We start from the raw sequence: 9,214 nt of genomic DNA, 5'->3' as shown, positions 1-9,214 counted from the left end.
TAATATCATATCAATTATATGATTTATCGTCGTTCAAGTTTCCTTTTTTTAGTTTCATATACGACTTGAACTCTTAATCCATTGTTCCACAGTTCGAATTACTATCTCTGCTTCTTTTTATTATTTTAATATATTAAAAATAAACTTTTCTTCTCACTTGTTGATTAGCAAATTAAAACGATTATTATTCTCTTTTAACATTGTTCCCGTCATTAAGTACCTATACTTTCCAAACTTATTGTAATTGCAACTTTAAATTGCTATTGATGAGGGTAATTTTATAAAACAAACTCTTAATAAATGATATTTGTAGGAAAGTGCACACTGGACTAGCAAAAGGATACGGAGAAATACATAAATCTTTATTAATATACTCTCCCCATGCCCTTTTCTGTCGTCAAGATTACTTTAAAAAAATTGACTTTAAATACTTGTGATTTTAAACATAGACAAAATAATTTAAAAAATTACTTTATCCTTAATATTAATCATTCTTAAAAGTAATCATATTAATATAGTACACATTTATTAAAAGAGATAATAATAATAATAATAATAAATTAGTGAAAAATATTTTTTACTTATAATATTATTAAGAAATATAATTATAATATTTTTAAGAAATATAAAAGAGAAACATGACAATTAAAATCAGATGGAGTGTCTCGCAACCTTATTTATGAAATCCATAAATATATAAGAGTAATTTATTATTTCATTTATTTCACTTTTTATGAAGCTGCCACTGCTTAGGAAATGAAAGAACTTTTTCTTTTTAATAACTTTAAACTTCTGTTATTTATTCATTGAATTTGTAAGAAGGAAATGAGAAGGTGTGAATAGTGTCTTGGTACAGTTGGCAACTTAAACATAGTGTCAAGTGTCCACACAGCTGGCTCCACGTCGACCTGTCAACCTGTTGGGACCTAACTTCATAAGATACCAAATTTATGGTGACACAGACATATACAGCTTCTGTGGGGGAAAAAAATTACATATATAGCTTCATATTATACCCTCTTCCCCGAGTCCCCGTCCATATTATTTGGGGTCCGGAACCAAAATGCCCCGAAAAAAGCATTTTGAACCAAAATATCTCAATAAAAAAAAATGTTACCGAACTATCTTTAGCGCAATAATTTACTGCACTAAAGCAGTTAACGGGGACGACTCCTTTAACTGCTATAACGCAGTAATTTACTGCGCTATAGTGTCCGTCTTTTTTTTTCCGGCCCTTTTGGTTAACCCTTCTTCCATTACACTTTTTAACGTGCTTTGACCATAGATTAATCATATTTCGGGACCCCGAAACTTTAATATTTTATATAGAACTATACTTATTTTTGTGCGATTAATAAGATAGGATCAATACATCAAGGATATACAAAAGTTCGGATGGCCGTTTTAGTGGTTGAAAAGTGCTCGAACGCCATTTTCGTTTGAAGGCTCGGTGTCATTAGCTTGAAGTTCTTTACGAATACTTAAACTTGTTCATTAATAATTAATCAAAAGTTAGTCAAAATGGCAGCATTCATTAAAAAAAAAAACTTAATTAAATTGAATCATTCATAACCTTGAGTAGATGAAAATACTTAAACTTATTTTTTTTTAATCACAAAGGGCCCATGTGCCTGATATTTCACTGAAGAGAGCTTACAAAAAAAGAGGGGGGCTTGGCCTGACCTCTAATCAGTTTAAGGGAAATTACATAGTGATCAGGATGAAATGTTCCCTTAAACTGGAATCAAAATACATGATCAACTGACAAAGAAGTTAGCTTTGTCATATCTTATTCTCAAACTAGGCAACTGACAAGCATCCAAGTGGTAAGCACCACGAATGATTCTAGGCAAAAATCTATGATCAGTCAGTAGCATAGGTTTGTTCAAATTTGCACCATGTTTAGCTAGGCCATCCGCCACCTGATTGGCCTCTCTATAACAATGTGTGACCTGGAAGTTAGCATGATTCAATAGAGTATGTAGGGAGCTTAGAGTCTCTCTGAGTTTGGAATTTCTGAGGTCGTTCTATTCGATTATATTAACAATCAGAAGAGAATCAAGTTCAAGAAGGAACTGATTGAAACCATTTTCCATGCACCATTGTACACTAAATAATGCAGCACTGGCTTCTGCCAAGTTATTGCTTTCGCATCTCGATGGGGAAGAGAAGGCAATAATTAAGGAGCCAAGATAATCCCTGATTACCCCTCCTATTCCCGTTTTTCCACTTTGGGCAAAAAAAACTCCCATCGGTATTGATCTTGACCCATCCAAGCTCTAGTTTCTTCCATAGAACGGACTTGCAGATAATTTTTGGCTTCATACTTTCCACTGCACTGCATAGTTGTGTCCATAGAGGAGGAAAATTAATCTTTGGAAAAGCATAGGCCATTGCCCTTTGCAAGGTCCAGTTAATCTGAAAAAATATTTTGCTTTGGACAGGTTTACGCTGATCCCCATATTTGTAGGAGCAGAAGCTTTTCCATAGCGCCCAGCAGATCACAATTGGAGTGATTTTAAGTATCATTTTGTGGATGCCATTGATAGCTCTCATCTTCCACCAAGTCTGCAAGTTGCTCTTTGGATTTTGATTTGTAACTTTGATGCCTAGAGGAGCTCCAAAGTAATTCCATATCTGTACTGCCAATTGTCCCTGTACAAAAAAATGCTCCAAAGTTTCGCAGTTAGGATTAGTGCAACATTTACACGTAAGTAGTAATTGACTAACATGTTGTTTTTTAATTTTATAGAGTATATCATCAAAAGAAAGCTTCCTTCTTAACATCCTCCATGAAAGAAAGGATATTTTGAAACGAATCTTCTTAGGCCAAACCTGATTGATGAAATTCATTGCTGGGAAATTAACTCTGATTATCTGGCAAGCACTATGATTATCGAAATTACCATCCGTGGAAGAATTCCAAATTGCATAATCTTGTTTATCAGGATTGCCTACGGAGATATTAAGAATTTTCCTGACAATGTTATCAGGTAGCAAAGTACCAAGTTTCCTCTCGTTCCAAGTATTTCCTTCTAGGAAATTCTTCACGGTGATCTTTTTGGATTTAGGAGCATTGGGCCATTGAAGAGCTAAAGCTCCATTTCCCATCCAGTTATCCCACCAAAAATTGCATTCTCCATTGTTGATTTTCCAGACAATGTTGTCCTCTACCTGAAGTTTGATGTTCATCATTTTCCTCCAAGTATGGGACTGTCCATATGCTCTTTTCCTAGCAACTGGATGTATAGTAGAACAGTACTTAAAATACAGGAATTTAGCCCATGTGGAGTGACTAGTTCTGAAATTCCACCATCTTTTGGTGGCAAAGGTGTCACTGATCTCTTGTAATCTTTTAATCCCAATACCACCTTCCTCTTTGGTTTTGCACAGGTTCTCCCAAGAGCTCCAATGGTGTTTGGTTTTTTCAGATGTTGAACCCCCGAAAAATATTTGTAGATGTTTTTCAATAAGCTTGAAAGTTGCTTTTCGAGGGTCTATAGCAGCAAGAGTGTATACTGGAATAGCCTGCAAAACATGTTTGATAAGAGTTAGTTTCCCTCCATAAGAGAGTAATTTTCCATGCCAACCACTTAACCTATTAACAATCTTTGTTACAAGACCATCAAAATATTCAATTTTCCTACAACCAATATAAATAGGATAGCTTAAGTAGTTAAAAGGAAATTGCTTTTCCAGAAATCCAGTAGCCCGTCTCATTCTATTGATCCTGTAGTTGGCCGTTTTGGGAGTTGTGACAAAGAAGCTCTTGTCCCCATTAACTTTCTGGCTAGAACTTTTCTCATATTGTTGAATCACTTTCATGACTGCTTTGATGGATCTAGTTTTGCCTCCACAGAAGATAACTATATCATCTGCATAGGCAAGGTGATTGATTTGCGGTCCCTTCTTGTTCATAGAGAAAGGAGTGAATCTGCTATTGTTGTAGAGATTATTGAGTTGTCTTGTCAACACTTCTGCGGCTAGGATAAACAAAGGGAGATAAAGGATCTCCTTGCTTCAATCCTTGAGTAGAAGTGAAAAATCCTCTTCTGGTTCCATTAATGATAATGGAGTACCATACTCCAGATATCAACCTGAAAATCATGTTAGTGAAACCATCACAGAAACCAAATTTCGTAAGAACAGTCATAAGAAAAGGCCAAGCTAATCTATCGTAAGCTTTAGCCATGTCAAGTTTGATAATCATGTTGCCCCCGATGTTATCCTGTTTAACTCCTTGAACAATTTCTTGAGCTAAAAGGACATTTTCGGTGATAGATCTTCCTTTTACAAAACCACTTTGATTTTCAGAAATTAAAGTTGAAAGCAAAGGATTTAATCTAACTAAGATGATTTTAGAGATAATTTTGTTTGAAAAATTACTAAGACTAATTGGTCTTAGATCAGAAAAATTAGAAGGTGAGGAAACTTTAGGGATTAATGCTAAGCAGGTATGAGTACAATACTTAGTAAGCATTTTACAGATGAAGAATTCCTGGACCATAGCCGTGACATCCACCTTAATGATATCCCAACACTTTTGGTAAAATGTGCCATTATAACTATCTGGCCCTGTTGAACTTACCGGACTCATATTAAAGACAACATTTTTAACCTCGCTTTCAGAGGGAATGGCTGTCAGCATGTTGTTTTCAGCTTGAGATACCATACCAGGAATGCAATCCAGGAGATCCATGTTGGTCTTGTTCTGTTGCAGGTTGAATAATTTTTCAAAGTGCTTGATTGCGGCCCTTGAGATTTTCTCGTCACCTTGAATTCACCTGCCTTTGTTGTTATTTATTCTATGCAATTTCATTCGGTTTCTTCTATCTCTTATAAGGCTGTGAAAATACCTGGAGTTACTATCTCCTTGCTCAAACCAGTCAACTTGAGCCTTTTGTTTCAAAATGGATTCCTGAATATTCATCCATCTTAAATACTCTGCCTGACCTTTGTTAAGATCCGTTCTAATAGCTTCAGTGTTATCCTGGATATCTCTTTCCTCTAGAATTTGAAATCTATTTTCCCATTCCTCAACCTTCTTGTGAGCATCCCCTATAGTTATTCTAGATGTTATATCCCGTGTTTACACACGTTTGAAAAAAAACTTGAATTATATTGGATTCTTGAGATATAAGGTCAAATTTGATATTTTGTTGGACATAGGAGTTATGCATGAAAGAATAGAGTCATGAAAGTGTGAGACAAGGCTAAGGGTAATTTTGGAATTTTGGAAATTAGTTTCGGGAATTACAAAATGTGAATTATAAGTTATTGGGCTCAAAAATTTAATTGGAGTTGAGGCCCAAAATAGGGGTCATGGCCGGCCATACAAGGCCTTGACCCAAGCTCAATTTTAGGTGGTCATATGCTTGGTCATGTGACCAAGCACTTCAATTACATATATCATAGAAGACTTAAGGAATTAGAAGATAAGAACAACAAAGAAAAAAAAAGAAGAGAGAGCAAGAGGTTTCGGGTTTGCCTTGGAAATTTAGGTACCAAAAATATTGCTTCAAAAATTCATTTCTTGTTGATTTCCTACTAAGTCAAGGTTCCTTTGTAACTTGGTATAGTTGGATTGGAGTGGGGAGCATTAGAATCACCAAAGTGATCATATTTCCAAGTGAAGAAGACTTGAAGAAAAGGTAAGAATTTCTACCTTTTTATTGTGTTATGAAGTTTTGATTGTGTTGTAGTATGTAGAAATGTGTTGATTGTATGGAAAAATGGAAGTTTGTAATGTGGGTTTGGAATTGGAGGTGTAGCCGTGTGTATATATATGTTGTATAGCCAAAATGTATAGAATTCATGTTATATTCTAGTTGTGATTGTGATGAAATGCATATGGGAATTGAAAGTTGGATGAATTTAGTTGATATGGGAAAATAAGCATATGGCCGTGTGGTATATTGCATTTGGAATAGAAATGAATTAAGTTGTTTAATGTATTGGAGTGTTGTTGTAATGCTTGGTATGTAAATGAAGTTAGAATGATATAAGTTTGTATTGAATTGGAATGTAGAAACTTATGTCGTTTTAGTATGATTTTCCGACATTAAGGAAATGAAGTTGTTTGGTTGCTAATAGTGATGATCATTGATGAACTTGGAAGTTGGAAACTTGTTATGAAGTTATATGCCAAAGATTTGATGTGTTGCATAAGTTATGACTTTGGCGGAAAGTTGTATATTATGTATATCGAGTGTATATCTTGAGGAAAACGATATGAAATGTTTCTAGAACTATATGGTGATTGTTGACACCCAATTTTGTCCCGCCTCTCCCCCCGAAATACCTATTTATACCTCTGGTATTTTGAGAAATTAAAAAATATGCATTTTAATTTTACAATAATTATTAGTCTTTTATTAACACCCACGTTTTATTATTCCACTGCAGTTATTATTATTATTATTATTATTATTCTTAAATTATCATTTTTATTATTAATTGTTATTAATCATTATTATTCTTGTTATTACCATTATCATCATCATTATTATTATTAGCAGCATTATTATCGCTATTCATTCGCTACTATTATTTAGTATTATTGAAATTTGCATTTCAGCGTTTTTACCAACTTCCGCATACACATCGCATTTATTTCGCGCATTCAAATGATAGTGTTTATTTATTGTTAAAATGATATTGCACGGCTATTATAGCATCATATAATTTTATTGCCCGAGTCCTAATAATTACACATTTTTGTATTAGGTAATATTTTGTCATACTCAGTATATTACTAATTAAAATGGGTCTTTTATTTAAATTTGGAAGCCAAACTGTTCCTTACACTCAGTCCGTATTTTGACTTATCGGACCGCAAATCAAAGTCCGATTAACTCCTAATATTTTTGGACTAGCCCCTATCTTTTATCTCAATTTTTAGACCGGCCCATGTTTTAATTCTAGCCCATTCTTTCAATACTCAGTCCAAAAAATTTGACCCAGTCCACAAATGGACTGGGTCCAGCCCATCTCCGTTCAAAATGAGGAAACCCTAAAAAGGGTTTCCCCTTTCATTTTTTTCCCTTCACCTCCGCTGCTTCCCCTCCCCGCCCCTGTTCTCTCTCTTCTCCTTCCCTCTCTTCTCCCTCCATTTTCGCCCATACCTCTCCTCTCCCCCACTACGCCCTGTTCCCTGCTGTCCCCCACTTCATATTGTCCCCCCACGCTCCTCTCTCTCTTCCTTTTCGGACGAAAACCCTAGTTCAAACCTAAGATTGATGTTATAAATAATGTTTTCCCAAGTCAGAAATGGGAGGGAGATGGGATTTTCATGAAATTCCCCTAGAACCTGAGGTTTTTTTAATCGAAAAAATCTGTTGCAATTTTTTTTCCCCCAAGAACTGAGACCCTTTTTTTTGAATCGCAGAAACCCCCTCCCCCTAAAAAATCAAAGCTTCCAGTCGCAAAAATCCCTAAAATACGTTCTATTGGCAGTTTGATCTTGTTTGTTATCAGTAAAATACCGAATCAATTCATCGTTTGCCTTGGTGTTTGTTGCGAATCCGAGCATCGCAAGTTTGGATTCGATTGTGTTCGAGTAGATATCGAAGCCCCGCACCCATTTCGCTGCACCTGCAAAAGGTAATTTTCCTTTATATTTTCTTTTATTTCGGTTCTGCACAAATTATGATGAGTTTCTTTTTGTGTCAACTGTAAGATAAATTGTTTACTTCTATTTCTATTTGTATTTTGTGTTTAAACTCTGACTCTGTTTGTTTATTCAAAAATTTGGTGTAATTAAATTGTTTGCTTGTTTCAACCAGGATTGTATACGTTAAATTTAGTTAGGTTTAATTGTGTTCTCACCATTTGCAAAGTTTAATCATGTTTAAGAGCATCTAATTCTCGACTATTGTCAGTTGGGTCTTGTTTAGTCGAGATTCAGTAGGTTGAGTAAATGATCCAACATACTGATTAAATGCGTTTCATTCCCCAAAGAATATTCTCATGTTGTTTCTCCGTGTATTGGAATGGTTCATGGTCTACAATTCACTATAGGTATTTTTAAGTGCTTAGTTCATTTCTATCTACTGATTAAGGTCACTTCTATACCTGTCTATCTGGATAATTCATGGCACATTTGAAATAAAACATGCTTTCGTATGTGAGGAATGGTCATTTGTTCCCTTATGTGATCCTTTTCTGCACAACACTAAGTGGTATCCCAACATGTATAAATATGCGATTCAGATTGCTTTATTTTAAAGTAAATGGCACTGTTGGTTTGAATACTTGTTTGAAAGTCCAGAATGGCATGAATCCCTTTTTTGTGAAGCAGGCATAGCATGCTCTGGTCCTGTTTCTTACCATTGTGTAAATTGAACATGTGTGGATCCTAGAGGTTATTTTAGATCGCAACATTATCATGAGTATATCAAGAATGTATGCCTGTTTTGATTAAATATTCAATCATGTGTCTAGCATAATTTGAGGAATGCACTGCTGAATGGTTTGATCTGTTTAAACTACTTATATGGTTCTGTGTCTGAGTTTGAACATAGATGAGGAATAACCCCAGTAATAACTAGGTTTGGATTGAGTTTTCCCTGTGAATGTTTTGCTACTGGCTAACTCAGTTTTCTGTGAGTTTAACAGCGTTTCTTTCCAGGCTCCTTTTTCTTGACTGGTCTTAAAAAAAAATGATGTTTGATTTGGTTGTTTGAAGGTCTTAATTCTTTGTTTGAGTTGACTTCTTTCTCTTTCAGATTCTTCTGTGGTTCTTGATTTAGCTCATTTTTCATACTTTGCACGTTCTGATGTTTTCCTTATCTCTGAATCCATGAGGATCAGTTTTCGGTACCAGGTTGTTTTTCTGTTGTCATAAATGATCCCTTTGTTCTTGCTGTTCATCTTCTTCATTTCCTTCATATTTGAGTCGAGCAAAAATTCAATAGATCAAGGGTGCGTTTGGTTCTGTGTCAGTAGGCTATTTCCTTCAAATTCAACTGGGAGTTTAGTTCAGCTTTAAACTAAGGACGCACATTTCAGTTCTTTTCTTTTTATCTTAGCTTGGCTGATATATTTAACCTCTTCTCTGATTTAGGTTACTATCAAACTAAAGTTGATATTTGAAGCATGCTTACTAGTTTAAAGCTGAACCCAGACCTCTTCGCATACTCCTTGATGACTCTGTTTCTTCAAAAAAAAATGTAAAAAATCTTTTATGTGTTTTGGTGGTTGTTTAGTCATACGA

Source organism: Lycium barbarum, chromosome 5, assembly GCF_019175385.1.
Source record: "Lycium barbarum isolate Lr01 chromosome 5, ASM1917538v2, whole genome shotgun sequence".
NCBI classification, from domain to species: domain Eukaryota; kingdom Viridiplantae; phylum Streptophyta; class Magnoliopsida; order Solanales; family Solanaceae; genus Lycium; species Lycium barbarum.
The sequence above is the reverse complement of the archived record's forward strand: the minus strand, read 5'-3'. Positions refer to the sequence as shown.